Source organism: Loxodonta africana, chromosome 16 (genome assembly GCF_030014295.1).
Source record: "Loxodonta africana isolate mLoxAfr1 chromosome 16, mLoxAfr1.hap2, whole genome shotgun sequence".
NCBI lineage: Eukaryota > Metazoa > Chordata > Mammalia > Proboscidea > Elephantidae > Loxodonta > Loxodonta africana.
The window spans coordinates 79,954,793-79,975,527 of record NC_087357.1 but is presented as its reverse complement, the minus strand read 5'-3'; positions in this window follow the sequence as shown (position 1 = coordinate 79,975,527).

The following is a 20,735-nucleotide window of genomic DNA, read 5'->3' as shown; positions in this document are numbered from 1 at the left end:
GTATGTTTATCTTGTAACACAATACTCTGCTGAACTCTTCTATTAGTTTCAGTAGTTTTCTTGAGGATTCTTTAGGGTTTTCTGTGTATAAGATCATGTCATCTGCAAATAGAGATACTTTTACTTCTTGCTTACCAATCTGGATGCCCTTCATTTCTTTATCTAGCTTGATCGCTCTGGTTAGGACCTCCAGCACAGTGTTGAATAGGAGTGATAATAAAGGGCATCCTTTTCTGGTTCCCGATCTCAAGTGAAATGTTTTCAGATGCTCTCCATTTAGGATGATTTGCCTACTGGCTTTGTATAAATGCCCTTTATTATGTTGAGGAATTTTCCTTCTATTCCCATTTTGCTGAGAGTTTTTATCATGAATGGGTATTGAAATCTGTCAAATCCCTTTTCCGCATTGATTGGTAAAATCATGTGATTGTTGTCTTTTGTTTTATTTATATGATGGATTACATTCATTGGTTTTCTAATGTTGAACCATCCCTGCATCCTGGGTATGAATCCTACTTGGTCATGGCGAATTATTTTTTTGATATGTTGTTGAATTGTATTGGCTAGAATTTTGTTGAGGATTTCTGCATCTAAGTTCATGAGGGATATCGGTCTGTAATTTTCTTTTCTTGTGGTATCTTTACCTGCTTTTGGTATCAGGGATATGCTGGCTTCATAGAATGAGTTTAGAAGCATTCTGTCCTTTTCTATGCTCTGAAATACCTTTAATAGTAGTGGTGTTAGCTCGTCTCTGAAAGTTTGGTAGAACTCTGTAGTGAAGCCACCTGGGCCAAGGCTATATTTCTTGGGAGTTTTTCAATTACGTTTTCAATCTCTTGTTATGGGTTTATTTAGTTGTTCTACTTCTGTTTGTGTTAGTTTAGGTAGGTAGTGTGTTTCTAGGGATTCATCCATTTCTTCTAGGTTTTCAAATTTGTTAGAGTACAATTTTTCATGGTAATTTCACATGATTCTTTTAATTTCAGTAGGGTCTGTTGTAACATCGTCCATCTCAATTCTTATTTGGGTTATTTGCTTCCTCTCCTGTTTTTCTTTTGTCTGTTTGGCCAATGCTTTATAAATTTTGTTAATTTTTTCAAAGAACCAGCTTTTGGTCTTGTAAATTCTTTCCGTTGTTTTTCTGTTTTCCACTTCATTTAATTCTGCTCTAATTTTTATTATTTGCTTTCTTCTGGTGCCTGAGGGTTTCTTTTGTTGCTCTCTTTCTATTTGTTCAAGTTGTAGGGATAATTCTTTGATTTTGGCCCTTTCTTCTTTTTTGGATGTGTGTAGTTATTGATATAAATTGACCTCTGAGCACTGCTTTTACTGTGTCCCAAAGGTTCTGATAGAAGTGTTTTCATTCTCATTGGATTCTACGAATTTCTTTATTCCATCCTTAATGTCTTCTATAACCCAGTCATTTTGGAGCAGGGTATTTTTCAGTTTCCAAGTGTTTGATTTCTTTTCCTTGCTTTTTCTGTTATTAATTTCAGCTTTTATGGCCTTATGGTCAGAGAAGATGCTTTGTAATATTTCAATGTTTTGGATTCTGCTAAGGCTTGCTTTATGACCTAATATGTGGTCTATTCTAGAGAATGTTCCATGTGCACTAGAAAAGAAAGTATACTTGGTTGCTGTTGGGTAGAGTGTTCTGTATATGTCTGTAAGGTCAGGTTGATTGATTGTGACATTTAGATCTCCCTTGTCTTTATTGAGCTTCTTTCTGGATGTCCTGTCTGTGTGTTGAAGTCTGCTGTTATAATTGTGGAGCTTTTGATCTCACTTTTCAATGCTTATAGAGTTTGTTTTATGTATCTTGCAGCCATGTCACTGGGTGTATAAATATTTAGTATGGCTATATCCTCCTGGTATGTTGTCCCTTTAATTATTACATAGTGTCCTTCCTTATCCTTTGTGGTGGATTTAACTTTAAAGTCTATTTTGTCAGAAATTAATATTGCCACTCCTGCTCTTTTTGATTGTTGTTTGCTTGATATATTTTTTTCCATCCTTTGAGTTATAGTTTGTTTGTGTCTCTAAGTCTAAGGTGTGTGTCTTGGAGGCAACATATTGACAGATAATGTTTTTTTACCCATTCTGCGGCTCTCTGTCTCTTTATTGGTGCTTTTAGTCCATTTACATTCAGCTCAATTATGGATAGGTGTGAATTTAGTGCCATCATTTTGATGTCTTTTTTGTGCATGTTGTTGACAGTTTCTATTTCCCACTTAATTTTTTATGCTCTGTAGATTATCTTTATGTATTGTCTTTTCCTTTTATTCGTTGTCGTTGATTTCATTTCTGCTGAGACTCTATTTTCTTCTTGTATTTTATTTTGATGTGTAGGATAGTTTGTTTCCTTTGTTGTTACCTTGATGTTTGCCCCTATATTTCTAAATTTAAACCTAACTTTTATTTCTTTATATCACCTTGTCTTCCTCTCCATATGTAAGATCTATAACTACATTTCTTAGTCCCTCTTTATTGTTTTAGTGTTGTCTTCTGTTTACAATAACATGTCTGTTTCCCTGTTTTGAGCGTTTTTTTATCTTGATTTATTTTTGTGATTTCCCTGTCTGGTTGACATCTGATTGCCCTGCCCAGTGTTCCAGTCTTGGGTGGATACCTGATACTATTAATTTTCTAACCAGAGAACTCCCTTTAGTATTTTTTTTAGTTTTGGTTTGGTTTTTATGAATTCCCTAAACTTATGTTTATATGGAAATGTCCTAATTTTACCTTCATATTTCAGAGACAGTTTTGCTGGATATATGATTCTTGGCTGGCATTTTTTTTCCTTCACTGCTTTATATAAGTCATCCCATTGCCTTCTTGCCTGCATGGTTTCTGCCAAGTAGCCTGAGCTTATTCTTATTGACTCTCCTTTGTAAACAACTTTTGTGTATCCTACCTGCTCTTAAAATTCTCTCTTTATCTTTGGTTTTGTCAACTTTGATTATAATATGTCTTGGTGACTTTCTTTTTAAATCCGCCTTATGTGGAATTCGATGAGCATCTTGGAGAGATATTTTCTCATCTTTCACGATATCAGGGAAGTTTTCTGCCAACAAATCTTCAACAGTTTTCTCTGTATTTTCTGTTATCCCTCCCTCTGCTGGTAGTCCAATCACCCATAGGTTATTTCTCTTGATACAGTCCCACATGATGCTTAAGGTTTCCTCATTTTTTTTAATTCTTTTACCTGATTTTTCTTCCAATATGTTGGTGCCAAGTGATTTATCTTCAAGTTCACAAATTCTGCCTTCCACTTGCTCAATTCTACTCTTCTGTGTTTCTACTGAGTTGTCTGATTCTGTATTTATTGTTAATCTTCTGAATTTCTGATTGCTGTCTATGGATTCTTCCAGCTTATTAAATTTTTCGTTATGTTCCTGAATAACCTTTTTCATTTCTTCAACTGCATTATCTGTGTGTTCCTTGGCTTGTTCTACATATTGCCTCATTTCCTTCCAGATGTCTTGAAGGGTTCCATATATTAATCTTTTGTATTCTGCATCCGGTAATTCCAGGAAGGCAATTTCATCTAGAAGATCCCTTGATTCTTTCTTTTGAGAGCTTGTTGAAGCAATCATGGTCTATTTCTTTATGTGATTTGATATTGACTGTTGTCTCTGTGCCATCTATATTGTATTAGTTTATTTTTTGTTTGCTTACTGTATCCTAGCTTAATATGCCCAAATAGGTTGCTTCAGTGAGCTAACTTGATATTTTTCATGTTTGAAGCCCTGACTTCCTGTCACCAGATGGCTAGAGCTATTATCAGGTATATCAGTCTAGGAGTCCATTCACTTTTCTTGTATGGATTCACCTCAGGTGTCCAGGTAGCTGCTTTTCAAGTGTGTGGTACAGGATCTGTCTTACAGTCTTAGAGGGGCAGCAGTGATTGGTGTAGTTACCAGTATCTGATTGCAGCAGGGTATCACACTCTGAACAAGGCAGGGGGCTGAGAGTCATCCCCCATCTGTCTCTAAGGAAAGTGTGTCCCTGTTTCCTAGAGCATACAGGTGGATGGGTTCTGCAGATGGACCATGGGCACCCAAAGCTTTTTATTGTAAGGGCTGGGATGTACCAGTTATTCTTGGATCCTTGTTGCGGGTAGCTGGGTGACCTGAGTGGAGCCTCCAGTCCTTAGGTCCCTGATGTGGGTACATGAGGACCCTGTTTAGTAGGCAAAGTGGTGTCAAACCTCAAACACCCACCTCTCCACCGCACAGCTGAAACAGTTGTAGTCTGCCAACAAGGGCCTATTCTCCTGAAATAGGCCCACGCAGGTCCATGCAGGGGGAAATGTACTCAAAGTCCACAGACTGTTTATGCCTGCACAGGAGCCGCTTCTCTTCTGAGCTCCCCAGCTTAGTGGAGCTGGCAAATTATATTTTCTAATTGCAAATTTATTCCATCTCCAAGGCCAGGAGGATGGCTCTAGGCACTCAGCAGGACCTATCTCAGTCCAGGGAAATCAACAGCCACTGAAGTTGGCTTGGGGCGAGGTACGCGGTAAAATATATGCAAGTTCTTAGCTTTTGCCGAGATCGCAGTTCTCCGGTTCCGGATGTGTGAGTTGGTGTGCAGCTGGCTGCTTCTCCCTGAGGAAACTGCGGCTGAATGCTAGTACTAGCCCCCTGCAGCCGCTTCTGGGATTGGTGCCTGGAGGCTCCTGTTGATTCAGGTCTGGTACCTCCTCTCCACTTCTGAACCATCTCTTCCTCCCGCTGCCGTTCAGTTCATTTTCTAACTTTACCTTTGATGTTCACGGCTCCTAGCTTGCCATAAATATACTTGTTTTACTTGTGTTTTCTGGTCTTTGTTATAAGAGGCCTCGCTGGAAGCACCTGTCTATTCCGCCATCTTAGCATCACCTCCTGTTTTGTCAATTTTATTGATCCTCTCAATGAACTACCTTCTAGTCTTGTTGATTCTCTCTATCGTTTTTCATTTTTCTATTTTATTTATTTCTGCTCTGATCTTTATTATTTCCTTTTTCTGGTGGCTGTGGGCTTTATTTGCTGTTCCTTTTCATTTTGTTCAAGGTATTGGGTTAAGTTATTGATTTTGGATGTTTCTCCTTTTCTGATGCGTGCATTTATTGCTATAAATTTTCCTCAGCACTGCTTTTGTTGTGTCCCAAAGGTTTTAGTATGTCATGTTTTCATTCTCATTTTTTTATTTCAAATAATTTTTTAATTTCTTCTATTACTCAATAGTTTTTCAATAAGATTTTATTCAGCTGCAGTGTATTTCATTTCCTGTCTTTGCTCTTTCTGTTATTGATTTCTAGTTTTACAGCATTATAGTCAGAGAAAATGCTTTGTATTATATTATTTTGGTGTTTTTTGATTTATTGAGGCTTGTTTTGTAGCCTAAAATATGGTCTATTCTGGAGAATGTTCCATGTGTATTGGAAAAGAATGTTTACTGTACTCTCATTGAATGGTGAATGGACTCCTGGGCTCATATACCTAGTAACAGCTCTGACCACCTAGTGACAGGATGTTAGATCTTCCAAGGTGCCAATAATTAAACTAATTCACTTGAGCAGCCTATTTGAGCATAACAAAACAAAACAAGAAGCTAGAACACAGTAAGCACACATAAAATAAATAAACTTACTGATGGCTTAGAGACAATGGTCAATATCAAATCACATAAAGAGGCAGGCCATGATGGCCTCAGCAAGCTCCCAAAACAAAGAATCAAGAAATCTTCTGGATAAAGATAACTTTCTGGAATTACCAGAGGTAGAATACAAAAGATTAATATACAGATCTTTTCAAATTATCAGGAAAGAGATCAGGCAAAATGCAGAACAAGCGAAGCAGCACACAGACAAAGCAGTAGAGGAACTTAAGCAGATTAGACAAGAGCATAATGACAAATTTAATAGGCTGCAAGAATTTATAGAAAGACAGCAAGCAGAAATACAGAAGATTAACAATAAAGTTTCAGAATGAGACAATTCAATAGAGTCATAAGAGCAGAATTGAGGCAATGGAAGTCAGAAATGGTGAGATTGAAGATAAAGCACTTGGCACCAACATATTTGAGGAAAAATCAGATAAAATAATTAAAAAAAAATGAAAACCTAAGAATTATGTGTTACTCTATCAAGAAGAATAGCCTATGAGCAATTGGAGTACCAGAACAGGGGGAAATAACAGAGAATACAGAGAGAATTGTTGAAGATTTGTTGGCAGAAAACTTCCCTGATATTGCGAAAGATGAGAAGATATCTTTCCACCATGCTCATCAAACCCCACACAAGGTAAATCCCAAAAGAAAGTCACCAAGACATATTATAATGAAAGTTGCCAAAACCAAAGATAAACAGAGAATTTTATGAGCAGCTAGGGATAAATGAAAAGTCACCTACAAAGGGGAGTCAATAAGATGAAGCTTGGCCTACTTAGCAGAAACCATGCAGGCAAGAAGGCAATGAGATGACATACATAAAGCCTTGAAGCAAATAGATGGGATAGGTCCTCTCTGTGCATGCACAAATTGACATTTCAGTTGGTGGTGGGTGATCAAGGGGTTTAAGTTCATGTGCAGTCAGCCTGCAGGAGCTGTCTGTGCATGGGATGTGTGATGTTGAAGCTAGGAAGATGTTGGATGAGGGCACTAGTATCTCCTGCTCATCATTTGGCAGAGGTGCAGATGACAACTTTTGGGATGCAATGGGCATTCCTGGTGAGGTGATGTGCCTGTCTAGCTGGTCACCAGGAGGCAGTGCAGGGAGCATTCTTGCTGATTGCTGGGTTGTGGGCACAGCAGATGTATGCTGCTGGTCACGGAGTGACGGGGGTAGGAGTGCACAGATCACCGATTGCCAGACCAGCAGCATAGGAACTCATACCACCAGACGCCGTGTGGGGGAGGGGAGCTTGTTCTGCTGTCACTGGGTGGGCAAGGCAGAATTGCGTGCTACTAGTCACCAGATAGGTTGGGGGGGTGGAGGGAAGACTGTCATTACCAGTTGCCAGGTGGGTGGTGTGGGAGAATTCGGCATCTGTCACCAGGCAGGCAGGGCAGCGGGAAGGGGTCAGGTAGGGTGGGCGTGCACTGCCAGTCACCAGTCTGGAGGTACAGGAGGACACATTGCCAGTTGCTGGGCAGGGGGGTAGCAAGGAGGACATTGAAGGTCAAGGACAGGGTGAGGGGAAGGAGGAAGGCTTATGCCATTGGTGCATGCCCCACAGGTCACTGGCAGGGCGGGAAGGTGTGTAGGGAGCATGCTCCTCTGTTCACTGACATGGCTCTCAGGGCACTATCCATAGGCTGAAGCTGGCAGTCAGGGCTTAGGCCCTGATCATATGCAAGGGGGTCAGTGCTGCCCAGAGTCCAATCGGTTGAGGGATCTCCAGTTGCCACTGTATGGATCCACTACTCCGTTGGCTCCACTCACTCAAATGCTTAGGGGCATCTGCTGGTGGGTAGTCCTGTCCCTAGTTTCTGACTCCCTCCTTGCTTTGTGGTCACCAGAATCACTGGAGCGCTCACCTGCCTTCTGGTACTTTCTCTCCTTAAACCTGCTTCATGTTCTTCTCACCTTTCTTCACCCTGGATTTGTCTACACAGTATCTCTTGTCTTCTGCAGGAAATTCCATGATGTTGCCTTCCTTTGCTCCTCACCCAGTAACACTGCTCACTTTGTCTCAAGATCGTCATGCTGTGCTAAGCTGGCTGGCAGGGTGCCTACAATCCAATACTCTCCTCATATGCCGTTTTCAATCAGTCTCTCCTTTATCTGGCATTTGATCCAAAACTTCATCCTTCTGTTTGCTGCTCAGGGTTCCAAGATTGTCATCTGCGTCTGTCTCACTTGGTTTCTCAGGTCTTTGCTGTAATGGGACAGCATGGTGTGTCTGACTAAGCTGCCATCTTGGGCCACCCCCAAATTTGTTAATTTTCTTTATAATTTCTTCTGTTGCTTTAATCCTTGAGAAATTTTCATCCCTATACTCTTAGAATAAATTTATTTTTCTAATTGTAGTTATTTTTTATTATTTTATACAGTCTGACTTGATTTTCCTGTATAATATGAAATATGGATCTAAATTATTTTTATCCATATTGTTACAAATTATCCCAACTCATTTTTTTAAATGTACATTTTCCATTGTTTATAATAATTGCACATTATTTGTGTGTAAAGGAAGTCAATTTTTGGCTTCTTTGTTCCACTGGTCCATATTCTTTTTTTTTTCACAAGTACCACATTTTATAATACTTTACTTTGTAATACTTTACTTTGTTTTCTCAACTGCCCTTTGAAATCTGCTCAGCATTTTACTTCATCGTTTTTTCCATTCACTTTAGCTAGTCTATGTTCAAGAGCAAATTTCAGAGTCTCTTCTGACGTCCACTTTGGTTTTTTTCTTTCTTTCCTGCCTTTTCAATGGCCTTTTGCTTTATTCATGTATGATGCTCTTGATATCATCCCACAACTCATCTGGTTTCATTCATTACATGTGAAGCATTATAATGAAATGCGCAAAGACCTGGCATTAGAAAACCAAAAGGAAGAACATTTCTGAAACTGAAAGAACTGAAGAAAAAGCAAGCCTTGAGATCCATTTTGAAGGATTCTATGGACAAAATATTGAAAAATACAGGAAGTATCAAAAGAAGATGGAAGGAATGCACAGAGTCATTGTACCTAAAAGAATTGGTCAACACTTAACCATTTCAGGAGGTAACATATGCTCAAGAACTGATGGTATTGAAGGAAGAAGTCCAATCTGCACTGAAGGCATTGGTGAAAAACAAAATGCCAGGAATTGATGGAATACCAATTGAGATGTTCCTATAAACAGATGCACCACTGGAGTTACTCATTTGCCTATGCCAAGAATTTGAAAGAGAGCTACCTGGCCAATTGACTGAAAGAGATCCATATTTGTTCCCATTCCAAAGAAAGGTTATCCAACAAAATGCAGAAATTATCAAACAATATCATTAATATCACATGCAAGTAAAATTATGCTGAGGATAATTGAAAAGGAATTACAACAGTACATTGACAAGGAGCTGTCAGAAATTCAAACCAGATTCAGAAGAGGACATGGAATGAGGGCTATTATTGTGATGTCAGAAGGATCTTAAGCAAAAGCACAAAAGACCAGAAAGATATTTACCTGTGTTTTATTGACTATGCAAAGGCATTCGACTACGCGTCATCACAAATTATGGGTAACATTGCGAAGAATGGGAATTCCAGAACACTTAATTTTGCTCATGAGGAACGTGTACATAGACCAAGAGGCAGTCGTTCAAACAGATCAAGGGGTTACTGTGTGGTTTAAAATCAGGAAAAGTGTGTGTCAGATTTGTATCCTTTCACCATACGTATTCAATCTTATGCTGAGCAAATAATCCAAGAAACTAGACTCTGAAGAAGAATGTGGCATCAGAATTGGAGGAAGATTCATTAATAGCCTGTGATATGCAGATGACACAACCTTGTTTGCAGAAATCGAAGAGGACCTGAAGCACTTACTGATGAAGACCAAAGATTACAGCCTTCAGTATGGATGACACCTCAACATAACGAAAACAAAAATTCTCACAACTGGACCAATAAGCAACATCATGATAAATGGAGAAAATATTGAAATTGTCAAGGATTTCATTTTACTTGGATTAACAATCAACCACCATGAAAGCAACAGTCAAGAAATCAAATGATGTGTCACACTGGGGAAATCTGCTGCAAAAGACCTCTTTAAAGTGTTCAAAAGGTGTCACTTTGAGTCCTAAGGTGTGCCTAACCCAAACCATGATATTTTCAATCATTTCATATAGATGCAAAAGCTGAACAATGAATATGGAAGACAAAAGAAGAATTGATGCCTTTGAATTATGGTGTTGTTGAAGAATATTGAATATACCATGGACTGCCAGAAGAATGAACAAGTCTGTCTTGGAAAAAGTACACCCAGAGTGCTCCCCGTAAGTGAGAATGGTGAGACTTCATCTTACATACTTTGGACATGTTATCAGGAAGGATCAGTCCCTGGAGAAGGAAATCCTGTTTGGTAAAGTAGAGGGTCAGCAAAAAAGAGGAAGACCCTCAACAAGATGGGTTGACACAATGGCTGCAACAATGGGCTCGAACATAGCAACTATTGTGACGATGGCACAGGACTAGGCAGTGTTTCCTTCTGTTGTACATAGGGTCTGTATGACTCAGAATCAACTGGAAGACACCTAACAACAACCACACTTTAATTGTATTTCTTAAAAATTTGTTCTAATATCCAATAAGATTGGTCTAGCATTCTTATCTCATTTGAATTTCATATCACTTCAAATCATCACAAATTTATCTACCAAACTCTTTTAGTATAATTGTATTAACTTTTTTTTAAAACGAACATACCACTACCACTTGATTTAATCTCCATTGACTTTAGTTAATTTAAATAAATATTTATGTTCAAAAGTATTTATAACAGTGATTTTTTGAACACAAGTTAAAATTTACCTAAATATTATATAATAGAGCAAATTATACCTTTGTATTAAATATTATGTTATTTTTAAAATATTATAGAAAAGCATGTAATGGCATGATAAAGTTCTTAATGCGAGGTTAAGTAACGATAATATCATGCACTTTTGTTTATACACCATAATCCCAATTATAAAATATACATTTATCATCATTCATTCATTTAACAGATATTTATTAAACTTCTACTATGGACCAAGCACTATTTGAAATATTTTGGTTGCAGCAATTAACAAAACACACAAAAAGTTTTGCCCTCACGGGCACCCGTATCAGCATCAGGCGAGCCAGTGATTTGCTGGAGCCAGCTCAAACCGGTTCCTGAGAACCAATGGTAACATTTTCTGGAGTTTTGCCAGCTTCTTATTAAACACAGCCACCCTTGCAATAGGCCACACTGGGAATATTTACACCACTACCAAGCACAGAAAATCAAGGTCTTTCCCCCACTCTGGAGAGCTGATTGTTAAGCATTTACCAGCACGTCACTGGGGGGATTAAATAATAAAAAAGATGAAGAAGTCACATATAGTAAGTTGGATAGTGATGAGTGTCAAAGAAAAAATTAAAGCAGGGAAACAAGCTAAGGAGTGTTAGGAATTAGAAGTATTACAGAGTTTTGGATGAGGTGGCCAAGAAGACCTCACTGAGAAGGCAACACTTAAGAAACAACCCGAGAGGCTCAGGGAGGAGGGCAAGTCTTTGCATGTGCATGCATGTATGTGCATGTGTGTTTGTGTGTGCATGTATGTGCCTGTGTGTGCATGCACCCATGGGCAGGTGTCTCCAAAACAGGGTGTAGAAGAACAGCCAAGCTAGGCATTCTCAGTGACCCTTTTCCTAATCTCACCTGTCTGACAAATCGCTCCCATTTCCTTAGGAAAGGATGAGTGAGGGTGTGGAAAAGAAAAAGTGGTGAAAATGTTATTTTCTGGACAGGCAGGGGTGTGGAAATGGGGGGAAAAATTGGTTTTCCCCTACAATCAGGAAGAGCCACTGAATGATGCAAGAGTGTTCTGGAAGCAGAGTGTTACAAGTTGGGAGGACTGGACTGACAGCAGCTAGAATAAAAATGTTGGATCCTAACCAAATGGGGTGTGGTTCAGAGCTAATAGGAGATTGGAAGAAAATGGAATGAAACCTAGAAACCAGAGCAGAGATCCAGCAGGGAACTGCATTCACTCAGGGGGACTTCCGATTGATGCAGATTCTATTTCATCCCAGGAGTCCCAGGCACCAGGGGCCAGAGCAGCATGATAATTTTCACAGACAATTATAGTAAGACAATAATAATCACAGATAATAACCGTTACAGACTCCCTTTGCTAATCAGCTGAACAATAATGCCACACTCACCACCTAGAGCTCTAGCTACGTGAACGTTCGGGAAGTGAGGCTGACAAGCTATTTGCAAAGCAGAATTAGTCACTCTTTTTTTTTTTTTTTTTAACTTTTATTGAACTTCAAGTGAACATTTACAAATCAAGACAAACTGTCACATATAAGTTTATATACACCTTACTCTGTACTCCCACTTGCTCTCCCCCTAATGAGTCAGCCCTTCCAGTCTCTCCTTTCGTGACAATTTTGCCAGCTTCCAACTCTCTCCATCCTCCCATCCCCCCTCCAGACAGGAGATGCCAACAGAGTCTCAAGTGTCCACTTGATACAAATAGCTCACTCTTCCTCAGCATCTCTCTCCTATCCACTGTCCAGTCCCTTCCATGTCTGATGAGTTGTCTTCGGGAATGGTTCCTGTCCTGGGCCAACAGAAGGTTTGGGGACCGTGACCACCGGGATTATTCTAGTCTCAGTCAGACCATTAAGTATGGACTTTTTGTGAGAATTTGGGGTCTGCATCCCACTGATCTCCTGCTCCCTCAGGGGTTCTCTGTAGTGCTTCCTGTCAGGGCAGTCATCGGTTGTGGCTGGGCACCATCCAGTTCTTCTGGTCTCAGGATGATGGAGGTCTCCGGTTCATGTGGCCCTTTCTGTCTCTTAGGCTCATAGTTATCGTGTGACCTTTGTGTTCTTCATTCTCCTTTGATCCAGGTGGGTTGAGACCAAGTTATGCATCTTAGATGGCCGCTTGTTAGCATTTAAGACCCCAGATGCCACATTTCAAAGTGGGATGCAGAATGTGTTCATAATAGAATTATTTTGCTAATTGACTTAGAAGTCCCCTTAAACCATGGTCCTCAAACACCCGCCCTTGCTCCCCTGACCTTTGAAGCATTCAGTTTATCCCGGGAACTTCTTTGCTTTTGGTCCAGTCCAGTTGAGCTGACCTTCCATGTATTGAGTATTGTCCTTCTCTTCACCTAAAGCAGTTCTTATCTACTAACTAATCAGTAAAAACCCTCTCCCACCCTCCCTCCCTCCCCAACCCTCCCTCCCTCCCCCCCTCGTAACCACAAAAGTATGTGTTCTTCTCAATTTATACTATATCTCAAGATATTATAATAGTGGTCTTATGCAATGTTTGTCCTTTTGCCTCTGACTAATTTCGCTCAGCATAATGCCTTCCAGGTTCCTCCATGTTATGAAATGTTTCAGAGATTCGTCACTGTTCTTTATCGATGCGTAGTATTCCATTGTGTGAATATACTACAATTTATTTAACCGTTCATCCATTGATGGACACCTTGGTCGCTTCCAGCTTTTTGCTATTGTTAAACAGAGCTGCAGTAAACATGGGTGTGCATATATCTGTTTGTGTGAAGGCTCTTGTTTCTCTAGGGTATATTCCGAGGAGTGGGATTTCTGGGTTGTATGGTAGTTCTATTTCTAACTGTTTAAGATAACGCCAGATAGATTTCCAAAGTGGTTGTACCATTTTACATTCCCACCAGCAGTGTATAAGAGTTCCAATCTCTCCGCAGCCTCTCCAACATTTATTATTTTGTGTTTTTTGGATGAATGCCAGCCTTGTTGGAGTGCGAGGGAATCTCATTGTAGTTTTAATTTGCATTTCTCTAATGGCTAATGATTGAGAGCATTTTCTCATGTGTCTGTTAGCTGCCTGAATATATTTTTAAGTGAAGTGTGTGTTCATATCCTTTGCCCACTTCTTGATTGGGTTGTTTGTCTTTTTGTGGTTGAGTTTTGACAGAATCATATAGATTTTAGAGATCAGGCACTGGTCGGAGATGTCATAGCTGAAAATTCTTTCCCAGTCTGTAGGTGGTCTTTCTACTCTTTTGGTGAAGTCTTTAGATGAGCATAGGTGTTTGATTTTTAGGAGCTCCCAGTTATCTGGTTTCCCTTCGTCATTTTTGGTAATGTTTTGTATTCTGTTTATGCCTTGTATTAGGGCTCCTAATGTTGTCCCTATTTTTTCTTCCATGATCTTTATCATTTTAGTCTTTATGTTTAGGTCTTTGATCCACTTGGAGTTAGTTTTTGTGCTTGGTGTGAGGTATGGGTCCTGTTTCATTTTTTTGCAGATGAATATCCAGTTATGCCAGCACCATTTGTTAAAAAGACTATCTTCTCCGCAATTAACTGACACTGGGCCTTTGTCAAATATCAACTGCTCATATGTGGATGGATTTATATCTGGGTTCTCAATTCTGTTCCATTGGTCTATGTGCCTGTTGTTGTACCAATACCAGGCTGTTTTGACAACCGTGGCTGTATAATAGGTTCTGAAATCAGGTAGAGTGAGGCCTCCCACTTTCTTCTTCTTTTTCAGTAGTGCTTTGCTTATCCGAGGCTTCTTTCCCTTCCATATGAAGTTGGTGATTTGTTTCTCCATCACATTAAAAAATGACATTGGAATTTGGATTGGAAGTGCATTTTATGTATAGATGGCTTTTGGTAGGATAGACATTTTTAGTATGTTAAGTCTTCCTATCCATGAGCAAAGTATGTTTTTCCACTTAAGTAGGTCTCTTTTAGTTTCTTGTAGAAGTACTTTGTAGTTTTCTTTGTATAGGTCTTTTACATCTTTGGTAAGATTTATTCCTAAGTATTTTATCTTCTTGGTGGCTACTGTGAATGGTATTGATTTGGTGATTTCCTCTTCAATGTTCTTTTTGTTGATGTAGAGGAATCCAAGTGATTTTTGTATGTTTATCTTATAACCTGAGACTCTGCCAAACTCTTCTATTAGTTTCAGTAGTTTTCTGGAGGATTCCTTAGGGTTTTCTGTGTATAAGATCATGTCATCTGCAAATAGAGATAATTTTACTTCGTCCTTGCCAATCTGGATGCGCTTTATTTCTTTGTCTAGCCTAATTGCCCTGGCTAGGACTTCTAGCACAATGTTGAATAAGAGCGGTGATAAAGGGCATCCTTGTCTGGTTCCCGTTTTCAAGGAAAATGCTTTCAGACTCTCTCCATTTAGAGTGATGTTGGCTGTTGGCTTTGTATAGATGCCCTTTATTATGTTGAGGAATTTTCTTTCAATTGCTATTTTGCGGAGAGTTTTTATCATAAATGGGTGTTGGACTTTGTCAAATGCCTTTTCTGCATCAGTTGATAAGATCATGTGGTTTTTGTCTTTTGTTTTATTTATATGGTGGATTACATTAATGGTTTTTCTAATATTAAACCAGCCCTACATACCTGGTATAAATCCCACTTGGTCATGGTGGATTAATTTTTTGATATGTTGTTGAGTTCTATTGGCTAGAATTTTCTTGAGGATTTTTGCATCTATGTTCATGAGGGATATAGGTCTGTAATTTTCTTTTTTTGTGATATCTTTACCTGGTTTTGATATCAGAGAAATGGTGGCTTCATAGAATGAGTTAGGTAGTATTCCTTCATTTTCTATGCTTTGAAATACCTTTAGTAGTAGTGGTGTTAACTCTTCCCTGAAAGTTTGGTAGAACTCTGCAGTGAAGCCGTCCGGGCCAGGGCTTTTTTTGTTGGAAGTTTTTTGATTACCGTTTCAATCTCTTTTTTTGTTATGGATCTATTTAGTTGTTCTACTTCTGATTGTGTTAGTTTAGGTAGTTAGTGTTTTTCCAGGAATTCATCCATTTCTTCTACGTTTGCAAATTTGTTAGAGTACAATTTTTCGTAATAATCTGATATGATTCTTTTAATTTCAGTTGGGTCTGTTGTGATGTGGCCCATCTCGTTTCTTATTCGGGTTATTTGTTTCCTTTCCTGTATTTCTTTAGTCAGTCTAGCCAATGGTTTATCAATTTTGTTAATTTTTTCAAGGAACCAGCTTTTGGCTTTGTTAATTCTTTCAATTGTTTTTCTGTTCTCTAATTCAATTCAAATAGTTCAGCTCTAATTTTTATTATTTGTTTTCTTCTGGTGCCTGATGGATTCTTTTGTTGCTCACTTTCTATTTGTTCAAGTTGTAGGGACAGTTCTCTGATTTTGGCTCTTTCTTCTTTTTGTATGTGTGCATTTATCGATATAAATTGGCCCCTGAGCACTGCTTTTGTTGTGTCCCAGAGGTTTTGATAGGAAGTATTTTCCTTCTCGTTGCATTCTATGAATTTCCTTCTTCCCTCCTTAATGTCTTCTATAACCCAGTCTTTTTTCAGGAGGGTATTGTTCAGTTTCCAAGCATTTGATTTCTTTTCCCTAATTTTTCTGTTATTGATTTCCACTTTTATGGCTTTATGGTCTGAGAAGATGGTTTGTAATATTTCAATGTTTTGGATTCTGCAAAGGTTTGTTTTATGACCTAATATGTGGTCTATTCTAGAGAATGTTCCATGTTCACTGGAAAAAAAAGTATACTTTGAAGCAGTTGGGTGGAGAGTTCTGTATAAGTCAATGAGGTCAAGTTGGTTGATTGTTGTAATTAGGTCTTCCGTGTCTCTATTGAGCTTCTTACTGGATGTCCTGTCTTTCTCCGAAAGTGGTGTATTGAAGTCTCCTACTATAATTGTGGAGGTGTCTATCTCAATTTTCAGTTATTAGTCACTCTTTGATTTTAGACAAGGAAATCCAGAGCTGATCAAGTTTTAGATGACAGGAACCTGGTAAAGACACATTAAATTGTTAACAAAGTCAAATGTCAAAATAAAGAGTTTACCAAGAACATACATAGGGTAAGGTCCTTGAAGATTAAACAAAGAAACAAACATAACCACAGCAAAAACCTACCAGAGGGAAGTAAGGCCTGATAGAGTTTGGAAGCCAGTGCTTCTCTTCATTCGGAGTCCCTGGTTGGTACAAATGGTTAATGCACTTGGCTGCTAACCCTAAGGTTGGCAGTTCAAGTCCAAGTCCACCCAGAGATGCCTTAGAAGAAAGCCTTGGCATTGGCAACTTACTTCCAAAAAATTAGCCGTTAAAAACCCTATGCAACACAGTTCTTCTCTAACACACGTGGGGTCGCCATGAGTTGGAATTGACCTATGACAACTGGTTTAGTTTTGTTTTTTTCTCTTCATTCTACATGCTCAGCTGATACACACTGCTGTATTTGTACAGTGGCATATTTTGTTGTAACTTCTCTTGAATTATTGACTTAATACTTTTGTTTTCTGGGCTGGGTTTCCAGTCTTGCTCTGGCTTTTCTGGTGGTTGATGGGGTCTCTAGTTTTCTCCTGGCTTCCCAAAAGGGCTTTCAATGTGTTCTGAGGTAGAAGCTACAGTCACATCACTTGGCCTCATGCTGGTGCCCCACCACATCCTTTTCCTCAGGGATCCCAATCCTGTCTTGGGTTCTAGCTGTGATGCCTCTAGGTTTCCAGCCCTGGGACTGTGGGAATTTTTCAATATGCTCTGATGTGTTCTTCCTTTAAGTTGCAAAATGCTTTATAGGGCTCATGGGTTCTATGCTATGCTTTGAGTTTATTTTGTTTTTCAAATGTTGTTTTTAAGGTTTTTTTTTTGTCTGCAGTGTTTTTCTTGGTGCCTTCTGAGGTCTTTCCTTTGTTGTCTGATGACTTGTTTTGAGTTTCTGGGTAGTGTGAATTTCTCGTGCATGATGCTAGTAAATGTAAAAGCGATCAGGACAGTCACTTTTTGTGTGTTAATCTCTGTGGAGTTCCACTTTAAAACGCTGGAAAAAGCATTTGAAATTAAAATGAAATAATGTATAATGAGTAGCACATAGGAAAAAAAAAGCAGTTGTTGTTGAGTCAACTCTGACTCATAGCGACCCCGTGTGTGTCCGAGTAGAACTGTGCTCCCCAGGCTGTTCACTGGCTGATATTTCAGAAGTAGGTCAACAGGACTTTCTTCCTTTACGAATGGACTCAAAGTTCCAGCCTCTCAGTTAGCAGCAAGCCTCTTAACCACTTACTTCACCCAGGAATTCCAGTGTACAGCAGGCTAGCGGGCACTCAACAAACGTTTGCAAAATGTGGGAATGCTTTGCAAATTTTGTAGGCTTCCAGATGCCTGTAGAATTTTGGCTAATTATGCCCCGTCTGCATCCCCACAGCATGTCTTCCCCGTGCCATTGTACCATGCACCCTCTGTGCTGTAGCCATCCATGTACTTTTCTGTCTGACTCCTTACACCGGGAGTTCCTGGGCCATCAGCAGCCAGCAACCAGCTCTTGCTCCTGACCACATCCCCTACACCTACCACCGAGGAGCAATAAAAATAGCAATGTCCACAGCAATGCTACAATAAAAGATGTGTAAAATATTGTCCTTGAGAGAATCCATAATATTTCAGCCATGAAATTGGGTTAATGTTTCCCTGAGTAGCTCAACTCTTTTTTATTTTCTTTCACCTAGCCAGGCATTTATGGTCTTATTATTCACGCTGCATTACCACTGAGATTTTCGTTTTGGTTCTTATTTCCAAGAAAAAGAATTACAAATATCCCAAGGTGAAAAGATCTAGTTGTACTTTTTGAATTTGCATAATAGTCTATTTCCAGAACCTGGTAGGTTGATTATCAAAGGAACCCACCAAGGAAAAGAGTGCCATTTGGATTTGTTTATACAATTGTCCAGCAGCAAATCCTTTGTACACAAAAGCCATCAAATTACCCCCATTTTCTCTAGAAACTTATTTTTCTAGTCACCATAATAATCATTTTTTCTAAATCAAATCATTGTATTTCTTCAACCAAACTAACTTGGTTATTAAAATGACATAAAACACTCTGACTAAATCGAAAGCCAGGCAGAGAGAGTTACAGGAAATTGAGGAAAATAATTTGCTGAAAAATTTCTACTCGTCTTATAAATGTTTTTTCTCCTTCCATCACTTAAGATTTTTCTCTTTGACATTAATGGATTGAACTCATGCAGATTCTGTTCGTGCACAGAAACAATTCACTCGGGCGGTGCGAACTTTGAGAGGTCACATCTTTCAGAGTTATCTGCCGCCAGAAAGAATGGCTTCCATTTATTTTTCAAGTTGAAAAAGTTTATTTTTGTCCTTCTCATAAAACTCAAAAGTGCCCAGAGTAATTTAACTCCGACTGACCAAACAGAAAAGGCACGTTTAAGCTGTGACAGGCCCTGGAATGTCTGAGTCTGGAAGGAGAATTATTTGGAATTTTCTTTTGGGAGCCAGGCTGCCAAATGATGGATTTGGTCTCAAAACCCAAGCTCTGCTTTTCTACTGCAATTTCAGAGGCGAGGGTCTTTCAGATAGGAGGGCCAGAGTTTGTTTAGAGTGAATAATTGAGGGAAGCCACAAAAGGGCTAGAAGAGACCTTTTTGGCTGGACAGTCCAACCAGTGAAAGGAAAGAAAAAAATGGGCAAATATTACCCCACTTTACAGGTCACGGGCTGTTACCACCGAACTTTTGAAGCTTCCACGGATATGAAATTACAAACCAAAACACCATAGCCGGAAATTTACAAAGGAACATTCCAAAAAGTTGGCCCATTTTGAGCCCCCGAGCCTGACCATGGGGCCAAACAGCTCAGAAAGTGGGGAGGGAAGGACACGATGATTATAAGCCTTCCCAGAGAGCTGGGGTCCCCACCTAGGCGGGGGGAGGCTACTGGTCCTTCACATGGAGCCTTGAAAAGCTTTCCCGAAGGTGGCAGGCACTAGAGCCTGGCACCTGACTTCCACCTGAGACACTTAAAGTAAGTTGTGGCAGGATGGACAAGACCAGGGCCAGGGGAAGGATCAGCCCACTCCCAAAGATTTCCAGGGCAAGAAGTCCCTGATCTTTCCTGGGACCAGATGTGGGTCACCAAGGAGAAAGAAACAGAGAGACAGTAGCTTCGGTACTGCCTAAAGGGCCACCTGGAGGAACAGAGGAGCCTAGCTGTAAGAAGCTCCTTCGTTCCTAGGTGCTGAGGGAGGAGCCACAGACAACTACCTGAAATAAAGGTGCATCTGTGTTGGTCAAAAAGAGGTTTCTGCAGAAAAGACTGTGGACTCACAATGGTGCAACGAGGGAAAGCTTCTGCACTGACCACCTTCAGACTCAGAGAGGACAGAGCCCCGGCTAGGGGGTGGGGAACTGCCCCTGCCTTGACTTCTCCTTCTTCCCCACTCTTCCTCCCAAACAATACCTGGTGAGTGGGAGAGAAGGAGGTGGGTGCAGAAATCAGAGCTGACCATACTCTGCACGAACCAGCCCCAGCACGAGGAGAAGGCAGAAATCTCGACCTCTAATGCAGATTGAGGGCCTTCCCTGGGTGGCGTAAATGGTTAAGTGCTCAACTACTCATCAAAAGTTTAGTAGTTTGAATCTATCCAAAGACACCTCGGAAGACAGGCCTGGCGACCTGCTTCTGAAGGGTCACAGCCTTGAAAACCCTGTGGAGCAGTTCTACTCGGCACACGCGGAGCTGCCCCGAGTTGGAATTGACTCCACGGCAACTAACAACGATGCAGATTGAAGCCTTTGAATCATACCCTCAAACGAAGCGAGCTGTGTTTGCGGGTTAGAGCCACCGTCAGCTCCTCTGCTACCTGAAAGCAGGCTTGGCGCTCAGGGGGCCACATGCGCACAGCCACTCCCACTGGGGAATAGCCACTATCCCGAGCCCCACCCCCACTCACGGTGCCCCAGGGCTCCTCCAGGACCTCAGGTTAGATCATAGCCTGTAAATCCTCAAGCAGGTGCAATGAAATCAGGAAGTCCTGATGTGCTGGAAGGAGATGGATGAGTGAAGAAGCCGCCATCGCCCACATGCTGTGGTTTGTGACATCAGACCTGCTGATAGAAGATCCAGGGCAGCAACCAGGTTTACTCCATACACTAAATATTCTCCAAGCTTAATGTATCTCCTTACGTGAAAACAATACAGGCCAATAGACTATCGTCTATTGCACGCCCCGGATCCACGTCCC